This window comes from Dasypus novemcinctus, chromosome 19 (assembly GCF_030445035.2).
Source record: "Dasypus novemcinctus isolate mDasNov1 chromosome 19, mDasNov1.1.hap2, whole genome shotgun sequence".
Lineage (NCBI taxonomy): Eukaryota > Metazoa > Chordata > Mammalia > Cingulata > Dasypodidae > Dasypus > Dasypus novemcinctus.
This window is the reverse complement of record NC_080691.1, coordinates 31,722,831-31,747,922: the sequence shown is the minus strand read 5'-3', so window position 1 is coordinate 31,747,922 and position 25,092 is coordinate 31,722,831. Positions and strand designations below refer to the sequence as shown.

The 25,092-nt window shown below is 43.5% G+C and overlaps 1 long non-coding RNA gene across 1 annotated transcript; it reads right to left on the bottom strand.

Moving 5' to 3' along the window:
- Positions 1 to 7,562: 7,562 nt before the first annotated feature.
- On the bottom strand, positions 7,563 to 24,768 carry LOC131274590 (uncharacterized). The gene is made up of 3 exons (XR_009181855.1): positions 24,694 to 24,768; positions 23,863 to 23,958; positions 7,563 to 7,797 (listed from the first exon to the last, which is right to left on the bottom strand). It is a non-coding gene; the product is annotated as an uncharacterized lncRNA (long non-coding RNA).
- Between the last annotated feature and the right edge of the window lie 324 nt (positions 24,769 to 25,092).

The window sequence follows — 25,092 nt, the reverse complement described above, 5'->3', positions numbered from 1 at the left end:
TGTTGGGCATGAGAGTCCCATCCACCAGCCATGTGGGATCAAAGCCCAACTCTCAAATGAGAGGTAGAGTGGGCATTACCATCCCAGGGTCCTCAGAATGGAAGAATAAAACATGGACTAGAGTGTACTTACTAGCATTCTACTACCAAGTTATTGTGAGTCTTGCAATGGAAGAACATTTTTTTAAAATATTTATTTATTTATTTAATCCCCACCCCTGGTTGTCTGTTCTCTGTGTCTATTTGCTGCATCTTGTTTCTTTGTCCGCTTCTGTTGTCATCAGCTGCACGGGAAGTGTGGGCAGCGCTATTCCTGGGCAGGCTGCACTTTCTTTTACGCTGGGTGGCTCTTCTTACGGGGTGCACTCCTTGCGAGTGGGGCTCCCCTACGCGGGGGACACCCCTGCGTGGCGTGGCACTCCTTGCGCGCATCAGCACTGCGCATGGGCCAGCTCCACACGGGTCAAGGAGGCCCGGGGTTTGAACCGCAGACCTCCCATGTGGTAGATGGACACCCTAACCACTGGGCCAAGTCCGTTTCCCGAAGAAATTTTCTCATTTTCTCATCAATATGGACACAATGGCCATGGGAGTTGCTGAAGGGAGGGACAGGGAAAAGGAGTTGTGATGTGGGGCATTTTCAGGACTTGGAGTTGTCCTGAATGACATTGCAGAGTCAGATGCAGGACATTATATATCCTGCCATAACCCACCGTAAGGACTGGGAGAGTGTAAACTAAAAATGCAAACTATAATCCATGCTGTGTAGCAGTTCTCCAGAATGTATGCATCAAATGCAATGAATGTACCACACTGATAAAGAAGTTGTTGATGTGGGAAATGTAGGGGGTTTGGGGAGTGGGCTATATGGGACCTCCTATATTTTTCAGTGTCACATTTCATGTGATCAATATGTCTTTTAAAAGTAAATAAAAAACATTTTTAAAATGACGGCATGATGGGACTAATTCACCTGTGAATTCACTTACATTGGAGAAAATCAGATCTTAAGATAAAGTAGAAATATTTTTCCATTTCTAAATTCAAAAATCGATCACTACTAATGCATACAAATTCAAATATATATAATTTGAGTAAATAATATTACTATATTGTCAATGATTGCCCCGACCCGCGGGACGGCAAGGGAGACCCGAAACCTGCCGAGAAAGAATGGTGGGACAAGAGACACAAAGAATGACAGCAAGACAGGGTTCTGATCAAACTGCAACTTTATTAAAGGGGGCAAAGTATATATACCCTCGGGTGGGGGAGGAGCGGGGAGTGAGGTAGTAGAGGCTAAGGATTGGTTGTTGCTGTCGCCGGGGTGGGAGGCAGACCTTAGTTTCGAGCCTTGCCCCTGTGCACTATCTTATCAGCCTGGGCAGTGGCGGGAAACGGAGAACAAAGGAGCAGGGAGGGAGAAGAACAAGGAAGTGGGCTCTGCTCTGGTGGCCATGTTGCCAGCATTGCTGAACTCAGTGTATACTCGTATTGACCGCTCCCAACAAATGATATCAATGTATTCTCAGTGTTTTAAATAACATTTAATAAAGATAACTGAAAAGGCAAAAAAATTTAAAAACAAAAGATCTTTTTAAAAGTAAAGAGGGGATGGATAGCCATATGTAGAAGAATGAAAGAGGATTACCATCTCACACCTTATACAAAGATCAACTCAAGATGGATCAAAGACCTAAATATAAGAGCCAAGACCATAAAGATCTTGGAAAGCAGTGTAGGGAAACACCTACAGGACCTTGTAATAGGAAATGGCTTCATGAATATCACACCAAAAGCACGAGCAGCAAAAGAACAAATAGATAAATGGGACTTCCTCAAAATTAAAGCCTTCTGCACCTCAAAGGAGTTTGTCAAGAAAGTAAAAAGGGAACCCACACAATGGGAGAAAATTTTTGGCAACCATATATCTGATAAAAGACATATCTTGCATATATAAAGAACTCATATATCGTGAAAACAAAAAGATAAACAACCCATTTAAAAAATGGGAAAAAGATTTAAACAGACACTTCTCCAAAGAAGAAATACAAATGGCTAAAAAGCACATGAAAAAATGCTCCAAATCTCTAGCTATCAGGGAAATGCAAATCAAAACGACAATGAGATACCATCTTACTCCCATAAGATTGGCAGCTATGAAAAAAACAGAAGAATACAAATGCTGGAGAGGATGTGAAGAAAGGGGAACACTCATCCACTGCTGGTGGGAATGCAGAAGGATCCAACCATTCTGGAGGACAGTTTGGCGGTTTCTCAAAAACCTAACCATAGATCTGCCATATGACCCAGCAATACCACTGCTGGGTATATACCCATCAGAACTGAAAACAAGGACACAAACCGATATATGTACACCAATGTTCATAGCAGCATTGTTCACTATCGCCAAAAGTTGGAATCAATCCAAATGCCCATCAACAGACGAGTGGATCAATAAAATGTGGTATATACACACAATGGAATACTACTCGGCTGTAAGAACAAATACACTACAATCACACGTGATAACATGGATGAATCTAGAAAATCTTATGTTGAGTGAAGCAACCCAGGCATTGAAGGACAAATACTACATGACCTCAATGATATGAAATAAGCAAACTGCCTCAAAGAGCTAGAGTCTGGAAAAGAGGCTTACAGGAAAGCGGGGGGTGGAGGAAGGATGTGAGTTAACGTCTGTAGGGGTGGAATCTGTGATGAGCTGGCGGTAAGTATGAGCAAAAAGAAGGGACAAAATGGGGGCAAGGGGTTGCCTTCGGGTGGGGCTTTGTGGGTTTGAGGGGGGCTGGGGATGGGAAGAGGGGTAATATTGTTCAAAAATTAGGGGGAGGGAGGGGCAACATACAAACATGGGAGAGTGTCAGGTGTCCGTTGAGAACAAAAAGTTGAGAAAATCGTATCAAAGTATAAGTAGGAGGGACACCTGTTTAGGATGCTCAGGGGGGATGGTCTGATGCGGGACGGACTCCGGGGGAATAGCTGAAGGCTCATTTTGCCAAGGTGGGTTGTACCATTGGGAAGAGACCCAAGAAGTGAGAGTTGGGGTGGACCCACACCCTGGAGAGGACTAATGCCATCAAATAGAGAGAACTGTATCTCTCGAGAGAAAGGATGGCTCCCAGGGCATTAGGGCAGTTGAGAAAGTCAGGCCCTGAATACTGCTGCAAGGATCTCTGAACAGGGCTTCTTGGGAAATAGAGATTGGCTGGCGTTGTGGGCCTCAAGGGGAGGGGGAAAATGGATGTGGAATGGAAGGAACCAAGGTGAATATGGGGGCAAGAAAGGAGTTCTGTGAGAGTACACGAGGATGAATATAAAACATATAATATTACACCAGAACATATAGGGGACGACAGACTAATAATGTAAACCATAAGGCAAAACATAGGATAACTAAAAAATTTAGAAAACTGTACAATCTAAAGTATGGACCACATAGTAAGCACAGATGTCACCTTGTTTGAAAGCTATTGTCCCGGAATCTGTACATCAGTATCAGGAAATATGATATGAATAAGCTAAAAGATTATCGCTATGCAAGGGAAAAGGTTTTATGGTGGATCTGGGGAAGTACTGTATATTGTATATATGAATTTCGGTGATCTAAGACTCTTGTGAAGCTGACATTATGTTGGGATTCACTTTACAGGAAGTTTTGAATATAGAGTGGTTCAACAATGGCAGCAGAGGAATACTGATATAGGATGTTATTGACAGGATATATATGGCTGACAGGGAGTTATACAGGGCATATGCCCAGGGTATATAGTAATGTCTAGATATACTCATAGTGGAAACAATTAAAAACAACAGCTGGGGCGGGTACTGGGCGCCTGGCCGGGGGTTCACGGTCATGGACCCTGGGGAGCAGCGGCAGTCCGCCAGGGGCAACGGCAAGAACCAGGAAGGAAGGAGGGCCCAACAGTGGGTTCCTGATACTAATGGCTATGCTTTTGAGCCTATACATCTGCAATAAGAACAAGGCCTAGAGTAGCACTGTGCCTGGGAGTTTCCTCCTGACAGCCTTCATGTTACTCAAATGTGGCCACTCTCACAGCCAAACTCAGCATGTAGATGCAGTGCATTCCCCCCAACGTGGGACATGACACCCGGGGATGAGCCTCCCTGGCACCGAGGGATCACTACCACATACTAGCTGAAGATGCAACTAGAAAATGACCTTGAATTAAAGGTTCAATATGGATCAGCAGAATATCCTTGTCTACATATAATAACATGACTTCAAAATGCTGTTTGACCTAATATAAGAGGGAAATGGAAAGGAGAAATGAGATTATAAGGCTATGAGTCTCTAAAAAAGAGCCTGGAGGTTGTCAGAAGGAATGCCCTTATGCACAACTGAGCAGAGTCTAAGAGACAGATAAAGTAGATACAACCCCAGGTATTGGTTCTTCTGAGGATAAAGAGACCCACGGGTTCTAAGGTCATGGCAGATGGGGTTCACTGCCATGGCAGATGGCCCTTCTTTGGAGCTGGTGTTTCTACATGATGGAATTGAACTCGGAGGGGATCTCTTCCCACAAGACTTGCATGCTACTTTATTGGAATTGTAGTTGGTGCTGGGGTTTAAGATATATTTAGGGGATTTGAATATCTGGACTGATAATAAGACGCCCAGGCCCAGAGCCTCAACCGACTTCAGCTCCTACACTTTGATTTACTGGACTGACCCCACTCAGCTAACATGGAGTTGAAGAAGGTCAACCACCACACCATGGAGCCTAGAGTGTCTACAACTGAAAGGAGGAGGAGTGCATCCAGTATCCATGTGGAATCTAAGCCCCCACTTGACATAGATGTGCAGTGGACACAACCAAACCAATGTCCACAGAGAAAATGTGGAATGGGTGTGGGAAGGGTAGCCATGGTGGCTGCTGGGTTTGGGGAATGGGAGGAAGAGATGAGATGTGGAGGCGTTTTCGGGACGTGGAGTTGTCCTGGGTGGTGCTTCACGGACAACTACAGGACATTGTAGACCCCCCCAGGGCCCACTGGATGGAACGGGGGAGAGTGTGGGCTATGATGTGAACCATTGACTACGGGGTGCAGTGATGTTCAGAGATGTACTTACTGGGTGCAATGGATGTCTCACGATGATGGGAGAGAGTGTTGCTGTGGGGGGAGTGGGGGGTGGGGGCGGTGGGGTTGATTGGGACCTCGTGTTTTTTGAATGTAATTCGTAAAAATAAATAATTTTAATTAAAAAAAAAAGTAAGGAGGGGAGGTAGCATGATTGTAAATTATACATAATTATTTCAAAACTGAGAAGAATTGTTCTCTAAAACAATGAAGGATGATAAGTTAAATATAAAGCACAGGAAGTTATTCTGATAAGATACAGAATGTGAATGTTTGCCTTCTAAGCAAGATATTCAGTAAAGGAAAACTTTTCATAACTTCTTATTAAGAGCAGACAAATAATCAAGAAAATATTCCTTTTAACAGAGAGAAAATCGAATTCTAGCATTGTATGAAGATATCATCTGGTAAGAAAACTCCTCAAAATCTTATAAACCAGGGAAACGGACTTTGGCCCAGTGGTTAGGGCGTCCGTCTACCACATGGGAGGTCTGCAGTTCAAACCCCGGGCCTCCTTGACCCGTGTGGAGCTGGCCATGCGCAGTGCTGATGCGCGCAAGGAGTGCCGTGCCACGCAAGGCGTGGGGGAGCCCCACGCGCAAGGAGTGCGCCCGTGAGGAAAACCGCCCAGCGTGAAAAGAAAGAGCAGCCTGCCCAGGAATGGCGCCGCCCACACTTCCCATGCCGCTGACAACAACAGAAGCGGACAAAGAAACAAGACGCAGCAAATAGACACCAAGAACAGACAACCAGGGGAGGGGGGGAAATTAAATAAATAAATAAATCTTTAAAAAAAAAAAAAATCTTATAAACCTATAAAGTCTTAGCCAACCAGGACCATGACAAATAAAATTCATTTTCTCCAAAACTTATACAAATTTCTGTATCAATTCATGATTGTCCAACATAATCCTGTTTCTGATTCTGCAACCACCAGTTATTCCATTTTGAGACAAAACTTTCTTTCCCTTAACAAAACACATCTTGCAAACCTTACATACTTAAATGAGCAAAAAGATCTTGGAAACAGTCTTCAAGCTAACAGCCTTCAAAACACAATTATTCTTTCAATATAAATTTACATTTTCATCAACTTAAAGATCTATTAGATATAATGCCATTTTATTTGACCAGTAACTTCATAAAGTTGGGAAGAACACACCCAAGTAGAATGAAATTATATGTTTATATTGTATTTAAATTAATAATTCCAAAGACATGCCCATTATTATTTGACTATTAATAGTAAATGAGCCCTGTTTTCCAAAGGTTTATCCCAATTTGTGAACTTTAATTATCTTCAAAATATTTAGATTTAGTTCTAGCAACAATTTTTTCCCACTGGCAATATCAAACATTTGACTTACTTGATTTCTGTAACATTAGGAGTGGTAATTTATATGTCATCTCTAAGCCAATTTGAATAGAGCTCTTTGAAGGAGTTTTATAAGTTAATTTGGAAATGAAATTCAAAGGTAGGAAAATATCATACACCAAGTAGACAGACACAATTGGAGTTTATACTTCCAATTTAAAATTTAAACCACTAATCAAACATAAAAACAGAGAAATAAAGAAAACATCGACATCTCATTAGCTTTTAATTTCTCATTTGCCTTTTTCAAAGAATCATTCAATGAAACTTTTAAAATACTGCAATTTCTTTAATTTTTTTATTTTTAAAGACGCTTTAGATTACATAAATGTTACATAAAAATTATATTTATATGTATCTCTAAGCCAATTTGAATAGAGCTCTTTACAGGAGAGATGTCCCATTAGGGAGCACACTCTTTGGATGAGTAATTTTGTCTACTTGAAATGTTTCACAGTGATATTAATATTCTAGATTGTCAGGAAGCGGCTGTGGCTCAGTCAGATGAGCTCCCATCTACCATATGAGAGGCCCTCAGTTTGCACCCCGGGGCGTCCTTGTGAAGGCAAGTTTGCCCACACACTGAGCAGCGCCGCCTAGCCAGGAGACACCACAGAGGGCTGACTCAGCAAAGGTGACGCAACAAAAGAAGGGAGACAAGCAAGAACACAGAAGAGCCCCCTGCAAGTGGACAGAGAGAGCAAAGAGCAAGTAAGCCACAAAGGGGGAAGGAAAACTAAATAAATATAGACACAGAAGAATGTAACAGCAAAATGGACACACAGAGCAGACAGCATGCAAAAAAAAGGTTACAATGGGGGAATAAAAAAATTTTTTTGATTATCTTTGGTCAGATACTGCCAATTTGTTTGATATGTACAGCTTCCAGCACCGTAATATTTGAACATGTAATATGCCAGTGTGCCAGAGGGTGAAGAATCAAAATTTTAAGAGTATGAGTATCCTATCTTTACCATTTCACTTCTTAACTCATGTACAGGTCAAAGAAACCAGTCACAGGGAAAATGAAACTGTGGACTGAACCTTAAGGCTAAAGACTCAGGGTCAAAATTTGAATTTTCTCATCAAAAAGACTGACCCATGACCTTTAGACTGAAAGCTTGTGATGTTGGAGAGCTCAGACACAAACGAGTGGAGCTCAGATCCAAGAGGGACTCACTCATGAATCTTGGAGATGGTGGACAGGATAGAAAACTCAGTTCAGCAGGAACCTTCTTCTGTCTTTCTTGTCTCCAGGGCCCTTCATGGTGCATTCAGATTCTGTTCTCATCACCAAAACTGTGCAAAAAAATACCCAGGAGATTAATATTTTGGATCTTATACCTTTATTAACTGACTCTTGACTTAGGTAACATTCAACCCAAGAGCAAGGCTCATATACGCAGAGTAAGATAGTCTTAAAGAACATAGTTTTAAGGATAGTTCACCTTACTTGGCTTAGCTTTTATTTAGAGGAACTAAGCTACAGGAGGAAAAACGAGCTGGTGAGTCATGACTGGGTATTCTCAGATTTCAGGTTCTGGGAGAAGAACCCTTCACAAGACACAGGAACTTAATTAGGCTTTGGTTTACTCATACAGACTTAGCATGAAGTCACCATGTTGGGCCTACTAAACTTATTTATCATCTGTTATGCTTTTGTCTCTTACATATTTTGATAAGGGCAATACCAGTTTCTCAAAATAAGTAGAATGAATTCCACGATTATTCAACAAATGTATATACAAAAGTACAACATCCCAAAGAATGAAAATTTATCTCGAAGGAGTTCAAGGACATCATACAAATGATTCACTAAATAAGATGGAGGGAAACTTCAAAAATTTGGAAGATATAACCAACATTCCCTACTCAAAAGAAATTAATACCAGAAAATAATGAAAACAGAAAATATAATCTATGACCTGAAACTTAAGGGAAATAAATCTCTTCTAAATAATCCTGTCACAAATTTAAAAGTATACATTATGAAAAGCAATAATAGTTGAATATATTACGTAAAAGTGTCAAAGTCACAAAGAATAAACAATTTTCCCAGGAAAATTCTTTGCCTGACATAGTGAGAAACACTTCTATTAATTAATAGAAATACTTAAATGATATATACCCTTTACCTTAAGAATTTAAACAAAATACAATAAAAATAATTTGAGTAAATACACAGAAGGGAATTAACAGAAAGAAAAATAAATGACTTATAATCATTAATAAATAGAAAAATAGAATACCTACAATTAAGATCAATATGCTTATGAGTAGTTTCTGCAATGAAAATAATGTTCCTTATTGGCACAATGCATTACAGAAGCCACTGGCCATATGTAGCTATTCAATACTTGCAATCTGTATAGTGCTCCTGCAGGACTAAATTGTTAGTGTTAGTTAAATTTAATTAATTTAAATTTAATAGCCAAATGTGGCTAGTGCTTACAGCAGTGAACACCAAAGACTTAGAATCTTGGAAGAGGCAATTAAAGCAATGAAACAGATTCAAGACAAAAATAGGGAAACCACACGAACTGCCAAAATAGGACATGAATATGGTGAGGCAGAGGTTGGCCAAAGAAAATGTAAGATGGTCCTTTGATATAAAAAAAATCTGAATATAGTCAGGCTCATAAAAGTATAAATAAATGAGGTCTTCTCACATCTATTGTTTGGAGAACTCATCAGAACCCAAAACTTGGAAGACAGGGTGAGGCCAATTAGGTAGTGATGCCAGTTCCAGAAGAGAGTAGTACTTTGCTCTTCTCCCTAAGTCCTGCCCTGTCCAGCTTCTTCTGCTCAAGGTGAATATAACCTCTGCTGTGCATTCCATTGAAAACACAGTCCATAAATCTAATAAGGGCTATATTCCAGGATTCACAACTTGATTACACATATAATAAACCTAGTCAATGCTTCATTCTTTGGGACAGACACTGTCCTTCTTGATTGGATTCACCAGATGATTGCAAAACTATAGCCCTCATCCGATGTTGGATACATAAAGCCATTGTGAAGGACAGTTTTCCAAAATTCATTCATTCCTTTATACACTCATAAACCCTTTTGACGTCACGTGCATCCTGGAGGGTCAGCAGGGAACCTAATACACTGGGTCCCTATAGGTAAAAGAATGGAATTCTCTGAAATAAATCTGTAAATAATAATCAGTGGAATATGGATCAATACAAACATTTTCAACAGGCATAGTGATGTGACAAAAATAAAATGGTTACACAGATGAAGAATGCAGGTGGAAGTATTATGGTAGAAACCACACACAACTCTCTAGAAGAGGTTTAAAAATTAATTATCTTAAAGAAATCAGGAAGCCAACTTCACATTTGTTTTTGATAAGGGAAATTATATAAACATTATAGCATCTTACACAGTATGTGACATTATGTTATTGACATTTCATTTACAATTGAATTGGAAATTTGAGAGGAATTTCTCGTGTTTCTAATTTAACATTTTTAGTTTATATTTCTCTCAATAAGGTATCTTTTTTGTTACTTTTTTGGGGAGACTTTAATCTTTGTTCATTTTTACATATAAAATTTGCATGTTTGAAATGTCTGCAGGTAGATGCCACTACTGGATGGTTAGTTGGGGAATATCTATTACAAGGTAAGATCAGGGAGGACGTGGGGCAGCTGGAGCGGGAGATGCTTCCTAGAACTGGGGTTCAGTTGAGACATGGCACATGCCTGCCCTTTTCCTGGCTTCACCCACACCTGCCAGTTAAGAGCTGACTGTTTAAAGGGAACCAAATAATCTTGATAGTGTCTGTCTGTAAAGGATGATTTTCATGATCTCCTCATCCCAGGCCCCCAAGAAACAAATCACAGCCAGGGCTGCAGCACTGAGCCATGGATTTGGGCAACGCCTAGAGCCAAGAGGTGTCTTTTAGTGAGACACAGGTGGGTAATCCCATCAGCCATCAGTTAAAGAACACGCAGTGCTGCTCACTCACCATTCTCATGCCGCCAGTCACCAGAGGAGCTGACCTCCTGCCCCACTGGGGACTTTGCTGCCTGGCACTGGGCACTTCTGCTCAGACCACCACGACAAGCTCCTGGAAGGGGAGGGCCCAGCAGGCCAGGAGCCCTGGTGCTCTGGGAATGGACACATGGGTGTTCTGAATTAAGGGAAGGTCTAACGCCTCCCCCACCGCTGCCTCCAGCTTGTGGCTGAGAACAAGGAGGCCTGTGGACAGACCTGACAACAGACATGAACCTCCCTGCTGAACAGGTGGAGGTGGGCTGTGTTTTTGAAGGTGAAAGACAGCATTAGCATTTGCTTGTGTTACAGAGAAGACACCTAGGGTTTCTCAGAAAGATAGGGAGAAATTTAATTTGCACGACTCTAGGGCCCCGTGTGTACAGTGGCGTTTGGCATGCCTGCACACACAGGAAATACACACATGGTTGTGTTCAACAGAGTGTGGCAAACATGTGAGGAAAGATGGGAAGGAAGAGGAAAGGGCTGAAATGAAAGAAACTACAAAAGAGCAAGGAAATAAACTAATACCCCCGCAAACACAACACTGTTAATAAACTAGCAAGTCTACACACACACACTAATAAAATGACACGTTCTGGCCCACAGCTGGCAGCACTGCTGCAAGAGGGGGATTTAACTGACATTTTACAGATTTCCTCCCCTCTATATACAGTAAAAACAGAAGAATGGGAAAAGAGACCCGATTTTCTCCTTGACAAAATCTGGTTGAAAACCCATAAAGGACTCAGAGTGAGAGGGGTGACCCTTTAAAAAAAAAATCTGTCAAAATAATCAACAAACGGTGCTTTCTACCTCTTCTTTGTTCTGTTTAATCTGGGCTGAAGCTGACTTAGATCCTGGGTAGGTGCTTGACCAAGTCCCAAACCCAGGGGACCTGACAATTCCAGGCAAAAAAGGACAGGTGGGGCAGGGCAGGGAGCAGCAGGAGATCCAGCTCCCTGGATTCCAACTAGCCTGTGCCCCTACAGGGGCATGGAAAGTTCTAGCTGGGCATCTCGGTGCTGCGGGCCCAGGGTTCCCAACTATGGTCTGGGATTCCACTCATGAAATGTGCCCTAGATTGTCACTAATCAGTGAGTGGTTTTTAACAAGGAGGATGGAAAGAGCATCTGCTCTGGAAGATGCTTTCCCCAGAGGAGAAAGAAAGCCTGTGGCGCCTGAGGAAAGCCATAACCTGCCAGCCCCAGGAGGCGCCTCTGCCCTCTGCACCTCAAGGGCCTCTGCTGGCGCCTTCCAGGGATGCCTGTCCTGCCTGGGGAGCTGACAGCACTAGCACGAAGGTCTGAGCCAGAGGAGCTAAGCTGGCCACACCAGGTGGGCGCAAAGCAGGAGGGAAGCCCCGGGACTGGGAGGGAGCAGTGATGGCCCTTAAGGCACGCAGCAAGCAGCAGAAGCAGATCAGGACAGAATGCTCCTCCACTCTCCTCTCTCTGAATTAACTCACCCAAGACATACTGTCTCCAGCTCAGAAAAGTTAAAAAGACTCCCTGCCCCCATCCTTCCCGAGTGGACACAGGTGGTAGGAAGGACACAAATGGAGCCACACAGGAGGGCCTCACCTCACCAGAGGGCAGGTACACGCTCAGCCCCGCAGCAGACACGGGGCTGGGGAAAGAGGAGGTGTGTACCAGGTCTGGAGAGCTGGAAAAGGGAACCCGAGAAATCAACAGCCACCAGTGAGTGCTTCCTACCTTTCAGTAAGCATCGGGATGACTGGTGTCAACAGGGAACACAGCTCTGTGCCCTGAGAGGTGCTGGTGGGAGGGTGACGATGACAAACAGGATGTCAGACATGCTGAGTGTTACACCCACAGAGTAAGGGGGATCTGAAATGTTGGGCATGCACAGAGCAATTTTAAATTGGATGTCAGAGAGACCAATTGGAAAAGGGGTCCTGTGTACAGAAATGGCAAGGAACTGGGGGTTCTCAGTTTGGAGCCTGTTTGGGGTGTGGCAGGAGGGAAGAAGCCATGAGGACTACTGGGGTGGCTACTTGGGGGGAAGGGAGGAAACAGGTGCAGCAGCATGTCCAGACCCAGTGACTGCCACACGGCCCCTGCATTCCACTCCGAGGTTTTTACCCGAGAGAAATGAGATCAAATGGGATGCTGACACTAATGTGTCCCCAGGTCACAGCAGCTTTATCTGCAGAGGCCCAAAGCTGGAGTCAACCCAGATGCCCAGCGAAAGGGTAGAGCATGAAGCAAATGTGGCCTGTCCGCACCGCAGAACCCTACTGAGCAATAAAGAGGAGTGGAGTATGATGCACACCCCATGGACGGATCTTCACCTAATTATGCCAGGTTAGAGGAGGCAGACCAAGGGGCACAGGCAGAGAAGAGAGAGAGGGTAATCTGTGCAATTCCACTCACTGAGATTCGAGAAGGTGCGTAGAAGGTGCAAGTGACTCCACCGTGAAAGGAAGTGAATCAGCTGACCTTGTGGAGACAGGCAAGTCTAGAGAGCCCCATAGTCTACAGCTGACCTTGTGGAGAAAACAGAGGAGCTGAGCCAGAGGAACCCAGGAGGCCTGAATGCCCAAAGACATCGGCAGCCATCTTGTTCCAACATGTGAAAATAGACTTTGGTGAGGGAAGTAACTTATGTTTATGGCCTGGTATCAGTAAGCTCCTACCCCAAATAAATACCCTTTATAAAAACCAACCAATTTCTGGTATTTTGCATCAGCACCCCTTCAGCTGGCTAATACAACCACGACAGGGCTTCCTTCTTGGCTTTAGAGTGGGTAGTGCAGTGATTCCACGTCCCATGTGAGAACAAGGATTATGGGTGTGGTGAGAGAAACTGATTTTTCAGGAAAATAACTTTCATCATGTTACTACAGTTCCTGGAATCAGCTAGGTTCCCTTAGGGTGGTCTGGCTTATCATAAAGTGGAGTTGCAGATTGTCAATGTATGTGTAGTGTGATTGTGCATGTTTGTATGTATGTGTGCTACTGTATATTTCTCCTAGACATAGGTCTTATTTACACAGGACAATTGCCACTGTCAACTACATCAAGAATATAATCGCATCTTACCCTGCAAAGTTTACATAGAGGAATGCATTCAGTCCTCATCACAGCCATATGTAGTGGGTTTCTTTATTATACACACAACTCAGACGGAGGATCCCAGGCATAGAGACAAAAGTGCCCAATCTCATGTGGAAGAGCCTAATATGCACCCCATCAAGTAACCTCAATGTTGATACAATGAACCTACCCTTGAAACTGTGAAATGGGAATAGTAGAGTCTACACAAAGGAGATTTAGCATCTGTGCACACTGCTGAAATTTACCAAGCCTACAGAGTTTCCAAATATTGCCCAACTAAGTAGTCACTTCGCCTACTGCAAATTTCACAAACCTTTATATCTATGCGTTGCGTATTTTAAGTCAACATAAAACAACAAGATTTTCTTGAAACCCAACTTTAATTCACATAGGTCCGCTAGGCAACTTATAAATAAGGGGATGAAAACTGTGAACTTTAAATACAGCATTAATAATGTTCCTACATTTCACTCTAAGTTGTCAATAGCTCTTTCAATCATGAAAGATTTTCCCAGGTATTTGCCTCAAGATTAAAAAATGAAAATTTGCTTCTTAGTCAAAAAACCTACTGCCCATGATACCCAGTCCGAGAGTACCATGAAAATCACTATCTGGCTTAGAAGAGGGAGTACCGGAAGATATCATCGAGCCACTGCCCTACAGAAGGTAATGTGGAAAAGCAATCATTATGTCGATTCAAGAATGACAACTGTAGCTTACTCAGCCCCAAACACAGGGAAAATCCATAAAATGCCTAAGTCATATTCTTCTTTTACATGTGAAAAGTGTAATTTAATAATTAAATCAGAAGTGCCACAATCACACCAATTAAGGATGCATTCACAACTCAAGATTGGTTCACAACTAATAATGGGCAGTGTTTCAACCTAAAGTTTGGCCATTAGTTTATTTTTGAACATTAGATGAAATACATCCCTCCTGTAGCAGTTTGATATTGTTTATGGATTCTAAAAAGAGATATTCATCATGGTTGTAAGCTGGTCTGTTCCTGCAGGCATGATACCCCTTTGTACTAAATTCAAAGGTTTCACTTTTACTTTACGAAATCAAGATTAGGCAGATGCTCACTCAGGGAGAACAGTGAATAAGATGCACAGAAGAAAAACACAGAGATGAGGCTGATAGTTTGGAGGTGAAGAGAAGAGAGCAGCTGAGAATCCCTGGGAGCTGAGCCTCATGCCAGCCTACAGCTCAGCTGGGAGGAAGATGGGATCATGGAGCCTTAAGAAGGCAGGCTGAACCCTTGCAGACATTCCCAACATCATGTTTCAACATGTGGCAAATGAGAATGCTCCTCTTAAACTACCTTGAAAGGGACTTTTTAGGGCCTTCTGACTGGATGCTTCTACCCCAAATAAATACACTTTATAAAAACTAACAGATTCCCAGTTCTTTGTATCAGCACACCTTTGGCTCACTAACACACCTGAAATAATGCTTCCAAATTTTGAAAACATTAACAGACTTTATTCAGAGCAGTTTTAGATTAATATAAAAATTAATGGATACTTCTAAAGTTCCCTAATCTTCCCTTCCCATCTTTCATCTTCTTGCTCAGCATCCTACATTAGTTCTTTAGTTTGCAAAATTAAAGAGCCAGTATCAATACATCTACCTCTATATCCGTTGAATATAGGTTCAATATCCGTTGAAAAGCTGTGAATGCTGACCAATGTATTCTGTTCTGTATTGTGGAAAACAGTTGGGCAGTCCCTCAAAAAGAGAAACAAAGAATTACCATATGACCGGCAACCTAACAAAATCTGTATATACATGCATATATATACATAGGTATACATATGTATTGCAAGGTGGGATTAAACACATACTTGCAAAGCAATGTTCACAGCAGCATTATTCACAATAGCCAAAGGTCACAACTACACAAGTATCCATCAGAAGGTGAATGGATAAAAAAAAGAAAAAGTGCTACCTCCACACTGTGGAATTCAGCTACAGAAAGTAAAGAACTTCTTAGACATCCTACTACATGGCTGACATCAACATGATTATAGTGAGTGAAATGAGATGACAAAAAAGACAAAAGGGTGTATGATTCTGTATATGTGAAACATCTAGATAAAGAAAATAGAGAAGGAAAAGAGATTAAGGAATATTAGAATTACGGGAAAGGGGCAAGAAATTAATAGTTAATACATAAAGAGTTTCTGTTTCAGGTAATGAAGAAATTTGGGAGTTTAACAGTGACGTTAACAAAGATTGTTAATGGAATTAATGCCAATGAATTAAGTGTACCGATATAAATGGTTTGAATGGAAAGTTTCCTTATAGACATATCAACTTGTAAAATTATCAAAATCTTATAAAATACATGGGACAGGGAAATCAGTAATCAAGGACATACAAGAAATTTAGTTGGGCTTCAAAATGGGCAGGACATGGGTAGAGGCTGTGTTCGAGTCAGTATGTACTTTAGCACCTTTACTACACGAACGATTTCATATTCATCTTGACTGCCTTTAGCTACAAAGCCAAGGACTCTATTTCTGATTATTATCCCATCCTCATTAGTCTTTCTTGCACAAAGGAAGTCTGAGTGGCCTCACATAATGCTTTCTAACCAACCAGCCCTGGACGCTGTAGCCCCTCGTCCTAGTCCAGCAAAGTTCCCTAGGTCCTACATGAACTGCACCCCTGTGCCCTGAGGCTCCTCTGGGTCCCCTAGCTCCCATGGAAGACCTGATTGAGGGGCCTCCTGGTGACAGGGCAGAGGAGGAGACTCCATCTAATGCTGAGGTAAGGCCACCTGACCTCACCTTAGGTTTTTGTCTAAGATAGAAGTGTTTCTTTCTCACATTTCTTTTCACATTGAGTACAGATCTTATTATATGATGTTATACCTACACATACTTGCTGATGTTTTGTAGAAGGAAGAGCTGAAAGGGAGAATCCTATGAGCAGATCCCTGGCACAAGAGGGCTTTAAAAATGGCAGCATCTGGTTATAAACCAAATTGAAAGGTTGTTTTAATTATCTCAGCACCATTTTCCCTCGTTTGACTAAGATGTTTGTCACTGCCACGAAAATGGACTTGAGAATCACATCCCCCAGAAAGAGCCTGAGCCTTTCCCACAGGTGTGTGCTGAGCTTATTCATGGGGTGTTTGCCTTTACCACAGTTTCCCATCTTGTTTTTATAAATCACCAAGACCTGAAGAAACAACACAACATGATCCTGCCCTCTTTGTATTCTCTTTTCTACCACTGCAGGTGACCTTGAGAGCAAATAAAAATGGTGGATATTCTGGGCTTATCCAAAACTGTGGGAGAAACTGAGATAAAGTAAGGGGCTTCCTGCAAACTTTAGGTTGGAGACCTAGCCCATCGGAGTCTCACTGTAAAACGAGGATATGGGATAGGATGAATGGTCTTCCAGTAAAGAGTTCTGCCCTCCCTTCCACAGTCCTCTGGAGTGAATCTGTTCCTTTTGGGGGTTACAGGTTAGGCTGTGAGAAGGCTTAAGGGAATCCATGTGTAAGTCTCCGTTGTGTGACTATGTTTTAGTCAGCCAAAGGAGTCTTGATGCAAAATACCAGAAATCAGGTGATTTTTAGAAAGGGTGTTTATTTGGGGTAGAAGCTTCCATTTACCAGTCATAAAGCATAAGCTGCTTCCCTCACCAAAGTCTTTTGCCATGGGCTGCAGCAAGGCGGCTGCTGACATCTGCCAGGGTTCAGGCTTCCTGGGTTCCTCTCTTCTCAGGACTTGCTTCTCTATGGGCTCAGGGTTCCTCTCTTCCCAAGGCTTTCTTCTCTCTGATCTCAGGGTTCCTCTCTTCCAAAGGCTTGCTTCTCTTTCCCCCCAACCAAGCTCCTTTGTGTGCTTACTTCCTGGGGCTTCAGCTCCAAATTCCAGCATCAAAACTCCAAAATCAAATTCTCCAACTCTGTACTTCACCATGTCTTTCATCTCTGAGTCCCCACCCACCAGTGGGAGGGGACTCAATACCCTACTGACATGCCCCAATCAAAATTCAATCATGCCCAGGTAGAGACCAATTTACAAACATAATTCAGTACCTATTTTGGGGATTCATAATTCTACCAAACTGCTACAGACTATGAGACTGTGTGTGAGCTTGTGGGGGTTATTGTGTGTAATTCTCCCAGGTGAGGTGGACTGCTCCAGATCTGGCGCTCAAAGGGGATGGGCCTTAATGTGACCCCAAGCATGTAGCTCCAATGCTCTGCATTTCAGACCTGCAGTCATCACTCAGTCATGGGGCCACGAGAAACCATGCAGGGAAGAGGATGTAGTTCAAGAGATGAAGCTCCCACCTATGAAATGGGAGGCCAATGGTTTGGATCCCAGTGTCTCCTAAAGAAGACAGCAAGCTAGCATGATGGGCAGGCACAGCAAACTGACACAACAAGAGACACAAGAGGAAAAACATAATGAGAGACACTACAAAGCAGGGAGAAAAGGTTCCTGGTGCCTCCTGAAGAGAGCAAGCTGGCAAGGCAAGCAGCCATGGCAAGCTGACATAACAAGCTGATGCAACAAGAGACACAAGAGGAAAAACAGAAGGACAAAAACAAAAAGGACATGGAACTCAGGAGGTGTAAGCGATTAGGCACCTCCCATCAATATCAGAGGTCCCAGGTTTAGTTCCTGGTGCCTCCTAAAGAAACAAAAGAAGAGAAACAGAACAGCAGGTGTAAACAATGAGGGGGTGGGAGATATAAAGAAATGAAAATAAATCTTTTTAAAAAAAGAACCAAAAGACAACCAAAACAAAAAAAAAAAGGAAACCTTGCAAGGGAGTTCCACCATCCGTGCATGTGCTTAAAATTACTGAGCCTACAGAGAATCCAAGCTGTCCATCTTTATAAGGTGGCCTCCATGATCACACGGCCTAGGGAGGTTAGCTGTGCAGATAACTTGTAATACTGGCATAGATCCTGCTGTCCAAAACTAAAAGAAAGCTTATATCACTCTGGGTTAGATCAAAATCCTGAGAGTTGTGAGGCATCACATACAATGACCTGTCAACCATCACAGTGATACCACAGCCAAGAGCTCTTCCAAAAAGCACAGGCATTGGGAAGAAAAGTTAGTGTACTGGATTATATAATTAATGTGGACCCTCTAGAGGCTCAAATTTCTGACAAAGAAGAACTTAGATTCCACTTGGTTCTTAACTTGGTGTCCAAAACTTTTGTTGAAATGCAACCGGAGATCTGCATTAGAGGGAGCCAGCACTGACCCTACGCATCCTCCATGACTGTCCCACTGTTAATGGCCAAAGATGGAGAGTCAGTAATTCAATCAATGAAAACACATGTGGAGAAAAGGAAGACTGGATGGAAAAATACACTATTATTAAGTGATTATTTTTAAATGCTAAGATATCAATATTTTCAAATCTATAATTATTGTATTTACCACAAAGATTAGTGAATAAATGTGACAGAATAGATTGCCTAGGATTCAAATGATTCCACCTAAAAAAAACTTTGCTTCTAATCAAGTAGAAATTCCTGTAGGATATATGGTAAATGCAGTGTCAGTTTATGCAGATCCATGGAGGCTGAATTCACTGGAGATGGCAAGAATATACTAGTGAGGACTTTCAGGAAGATGATGGACAAGAAATACATGGAACTCTCCTCCTCTAGAAAAGTAGCTGGAGCACGGGATGATGGGCTGGAAAAAGATCTTCTAGGGTTTAGGACAGCAGGGAAAGGCTGGACACCACCCAGAACAGAGAGGGACAAAGGAAGGGAACCACACAGCAAAACTGTGAGATGAAAGCAGCAGCTTCTGCTCCTGGCACCCTCCCTAACTCTAAAGAGTCTTTAGAATACTCAGGTCTCTGAGTGAACTCTAGACAAAGGAGAGCCACCACACCTGCAAAGGAGAGGAAGAGGGACACAGCCTAAGGCTGACAGCTACTGACCCACAAATCTGGTCGGTTGTGTCCACACCAGCCTTTCCAGGTCAGGTGGGACCACACCGTTGTTTACCTTGGGAGACTAAACAGGGATGAAGAAATCGGACACTCTAAGTCTCCTGCTCTTATACCCTGGACTGACTGTTGAGGATGCACCTCCCCAGGAAACAGGAGAGGGACACAGCCTAAGGCTGACTCAGCTTCTGAACCACAAATTTGATCTGCTGTGTCCCATGAGCCCTACTGGGCCAGGTGGGGCTGTGCCATACTTTGCCTTGGGAGCCTGCAAGGGACTAAAGAGATCTGACCCTCTCAGTCTCCTTCTCTACTAAAGAGGAATGACTGTTGAGGACAGAGAAGGGAGTGGAATCATTTCCTACCCAGGAAAAGGGAGAGGGCTGCCAGAGAAAGCTGAAGAACTGTTTCTGAGAAAGTGTCTATTACAAGGCTCTTACTCTCCAGGCAGGAACCTCCATCACACTCCTCCAGTCTGTGTTACAGCAAAAACACTCCAACCCTGCATTGAACTGGAAGGGCTGCCAAGGAGTGCCACCTGCTGGCAGAAATAGGTAGTACACATGAGAAAATAAGTAAGTTAGGGTTTCGCTGGCCTTTCCGCCGTCCCTCCCAAGACCCTAGGAAGCAGGTCTAAAACCCATTACTGGCTGCAGCACTTTGATATGATTGATGAATTCAAAAAAGAAATATAGGATTATGTTTGAAAACTGGTCTTTTCCTCTGGCCATACTAGTTTATACTGGTTTCCGAGGATTACAAGATTAAAGAACTATCAAGGCTTTGATTGGGCCGTGTCAGTAAGACATTGCATTCCTACCCCCTTGGTGGGCAGGGACTCACACAGAAAACATGGCAGAAGAGACGGTTGGAGATTTTCAGCTGGAGCCCAGGAAGTGAACACACAGGAGACCACCACCAGAGGAACAGAGACAGCTCCTCAGACACAGCTCAAGCCCCAGGGAGAGGATACAGCTGTCTGCCTGTAGGCAAAGCCTAAAGAGCCACAGAGTACAGTGGACCTTGTGGAGAAAACAGAGGAGGAGATCCTGGAGAGAAATGAATCCTGGGAAGAGAGGAATCCAGGAAGCCTGAACCTTGGGAAATGTCGGCAGCCATCTTGCTCCAACACGGGGCAACAGAATTTGGGGAGGGAAGTAGTTTACACTTTATGGCCTGGTAACTAAGCTTCTACCCCAAATAAATACACTTTATGAAGGCCAACAGACTTTTGGTACTTTGCATCAGCACCCATTTGGCTGACTAATACAGTGGGACCAGAGTCCAGTTTTGAGCAACGAACAGGGAAAACCCTAACAATCCAGTTTGAACCAAGAATCACAGAGTAGCAGTAAGCCACAACCTCCTGCATTAAATCCCACTAAAAGAAAAAGATATTAAGCATGTGCATAAACTGCATCCTAATCAGATGCTCACACATCAGCAAAAATTGACAAGACTAAGAAAATTCCAGGAAAAGGAAGATATCAAAGCCCCAAAGAAATGCAGAACTTCAGAGAACTAATCAATGAGATTCACACAAATTTCTGAAATTAATGAAATGAAGGCAACACGGCTAAAGAAATAAACAAGATCATAAAGATACTGAACAAGCACAAAGAAAAATTTGATATCCAGAAGAGAAAAGTAACAGAGTTCATGGGAATGAAAGACACAATAGGTGAGATCAAAAGCTCATTAAAGCCACACAACAGCAAACTTGAAATGATAGAAGTGACACCGAAGACAGAACAGGTGAGACTGAAGAGAGAAAAGAATGGAAAAAATTGAGCAGGGGCTCAGGGAGCTGAATGACAACACAAAAAGCAACAATATATATGTCATAGGAGTTCCACATAGAGGAGAAGGGAAACGGCAGAAAAAAAAGAGTACTTGAGGAAATAATAGCTCAAAATTTCTCAACTCTCAAGAAAGAAATGAACCTGCATGTCCAAGAAGCCCTCCATACCCCAATTAGAATAAATCCAATTAGACCTATTCAAAGAAACATGCTTCTCAGAAAGTCAAATATCAGAGATAAAGAGAAAATTCTGAGAGCAGTAAGGGAAAATGGAACCATCACTTCCAAGGGATATCCAGTAAAATGTAGTACAGATTCCTCACCAGAAAACATGGAGGAGAGAAGACAGTGGTATGACACAATGGGGAGACTGAAGGAGAAAAACCGCTAGTCAAGAATTCTGCATTCTGCATGATTTTCCTTCAAATATTCAGGGGAGAATATAAAATACTCACAAGCAAACAGGAACTGAGACAGTTCTAATAAAGAATCCACCTTGAAGGAGAGCTAAAGCTTTAGAACCTGAAAAAACAAGACAGGAGAGAATCTTGGGGAAGAGTACAGAAGAAGAAATAGCAGAAAAGATAAACAAAGTCTGAAAAGACAGACCCAAATTTGATATCACACATGATAACCAAGGAACAAAATGCTGGAAATTAATAATTCATTTACAGTAATATCAGTGATTGTGAATGGATTAAACTCTCCAATCAAAAGTATAGGCTGACAGGATGTATTAAAAAAAAGAAGCATGAGCCATCCATATGCTGTTTACCAGAGACCCTCCTTAGATCCAGGGAAACAAACTGCCTGAAAGTGAAAGGCTGGAAAAAGACACTCCATGCAAATAGTAACCAAAAAACACCAGGGATAGCAGGGATAGTCCATATATACATATGGGCAAAACAGACTATAAATGCAAAAAAGTTTTAAGAGATACAGAATGCAATTAAATATTAATAAAAGAACAATTGACCAGGAAGATAGAACAGATATAAATACCTATGCACCTAACCAAGATTCCCCAAAATTCATGAGATAAGTGCAGGGAAAACCGAAAGTAGAAATAGGCATCTCTACAATAATCACTGGAGACTTCCACACACCTCTCACATCATTAGATTGAACTAGACGGAAGATCAAGAAGGAAACAAGAGAACTTAAAAACAATATGAGAAATGAGTTAGACCTAACAGACAAATACACTATTGCACCTCCCAGGGCTTTCTCAAAAGGGTGAAAAGACAGCCGAATCAATGGGAGAAAATACTTGGAAATCACACTTCCGAAAGGGTTTAATATCCAGGATATACAAAGAGATGTTACTAGTCACCCATAAAAAGAAAAATAGCCCAATTAAAAAATGGGCAAAAGATATTAATAGACATTTGTCCAAAGAAGAAATACAAAATGAAAAATGTTCAACATCAGTAATGATTAGGGAAATGAAAATCAAAACAATGAGATATCATTTCACTACTACCAAAATGGCCACTATTAAAAAGCCAGAGAACTGCAAGTGTTGGAGATGTCAAGGGATAGGAACACTTATTCACTGTTGGTAGGAATGCGGAATGGTACAGCCACTGTGGAGGAGTTCCTGTGTTTGGCAGTTCCTGAAGAAGTTGAATAGAAAATTGCGACGGGATCCTGCAATAAGGCTAAGGACGGAGAGTAGCAACACGAATAGACATCTGCACACCTACATTTACAGGGGCGTTAGTCACAATTTCCAAAAGCTGGAAGCCACCCAGGTGTCCATGAGCCGATGAACAGATAAACTGTGGTGGATTCACACGGCGGACTCTTGTGCAGAGGTAAGAAGAAAGTAAGTCATAAACCATATGACAGCATGGATGAACCCGGAGGACTTTGGTCGAGGGAAGCAGGCCAGACACAAAAGGACAAATGCAGGAAGCTTGTGTTACAATGACCTATGTGGATTATGGAACATAATGTATGCTTCCATTTATATAAAATGAATATGAAACAATTTATACAGGGAAAAAATATATTTGTGCAAAAATAGCCAGAAATGGGATCTGTGGACAGCAAGGGAAGCCGAGAGAGATGGCGAGGGCATGGATTTTCTTACTTTACATTTATTATTATCATTATTATTACTAAAATAATGAGAACACTGTAATGATGACCGAGGTGATCAAGGCACAACTATGTGACTGTGCCAACTACCACTGATAGTACACCGTGGATGAACTGTATGCTTTCTTGATATGTACGAATAAACTTGTTTTGTTTTGTTTTTTAAGGGCAAACAGCACTTAAAAATGGAAAAAATGGGAATACACATTGACCAGAGAAGAAAAGTTCAATCCATTTTTTCACTAGGGAAATACAAGTTGAAATCTGCTGTACATACTAGAAGGGCTAAAACCAAGAGACATAACACCAACTATTCAAGAAGATATGGAAAAACTGGAGCCCTCAACCATTTCTGGTGAGAATGCAAAATGGTGCTGCTACTTTGGGAAGCATTTTGTCAGTTTCTTGAAAATATAAACTTACCACAATTCTTGATAATTCCACTCCAAGAAAACTATCCAAGACAAAGGAAATCATGTCCCTGAGTCAATTCCTAGGATAAGTCCACGGCAGCCAAAACTCCGGGGGAAAAAATACGAACAGGAATGTCTATTAGCTGTGACATGGATAACAAAAGGTGGTAAATCCCTAAACAGATTTAAGTCTATTTATGGGGAGACCAGGGGGCGGGAGGGGGAGGGCAGGAGGGATCCTGGAGGGGGAGGGACAGTACAGGGGAGGAGGGACTTTACAGGGTTGGAAGGATAGTGGGGGTAGGGGAGGGACCGTGGGGGGCTGTGGTGGGGGAAGGACTGTAGGGAGGGGTGGAGCGACTTTGGGGGTCAAGAGGGACCACGGGGGGTAGGATGGTCCGTGGGGGGGTAGGAGGGACCCTGCGCGGAGGAGTGACCGTGGGGGGAGGGGGCAGGCCGCCCTGCCCGTGGGCCTCGGGACCCTTATTCTGACACCGGGCCCGCGCCGCAGGCCAGCAGGGCTGGGCGAGGACCCCCGACGGGACCCTGCACGCCCCGCCCGTCCCCTCCACACCCGGGGAAGCAGCGACCCAGCCAGGCGCCGCCCTGCCCGGCCCCCACCCGGGCCCTGAGGGGCGCAAGACCGGCGGCGGCGGCGGTGCCGCGCACAACTTTCCGGGACCCCGCGCCCCGCGAAGGCGAGCGAGCAGAAACTTGAAGGGGCGCGGGACGGGCGCCCCCTCAGCGCAGCACGGGGAGGCTCGCTCGCCCACTTCTCCGCGCCTGGGGGGGACCCCGCCCGGCCTGCGCCCGCCCCGACGCCACGCCGGGTACAACTTACCGCTTCCGCGGGGCGGGGGACGCGGGCGGGGTCCCGAGGCGCGGGGCCCAGCGCTCTGCGCAGCCCGCCCACGCCGCGGGCCACTCCACGTCCCTCGTGCCCTCCTGCGTCCCGGGGGCTCCGCCGGAGGCCGCGCAGCAGTTCTCCGGGCGCCCCCAAACGCCGCGGTCTCTTCTGGCGCGGCGTCCACGTGCACTGGGCGGAGCTCCGACGGCGGCAGCGCTGACAGCACCTCCGGCCAATGAGGTCTGGACCCGAAGGCGGGACTCCACCCTGAAGGGGGCGTGGCAGCCCCGTGACGGACAGTTCCTGGCATCCAATCAATGCGCGGTCCGTCTGGCGAAGGTCGTCGTGCTGCTGGCGGGGTGGGCCTACGCGGTCGGGGGATGCGGTGACTGG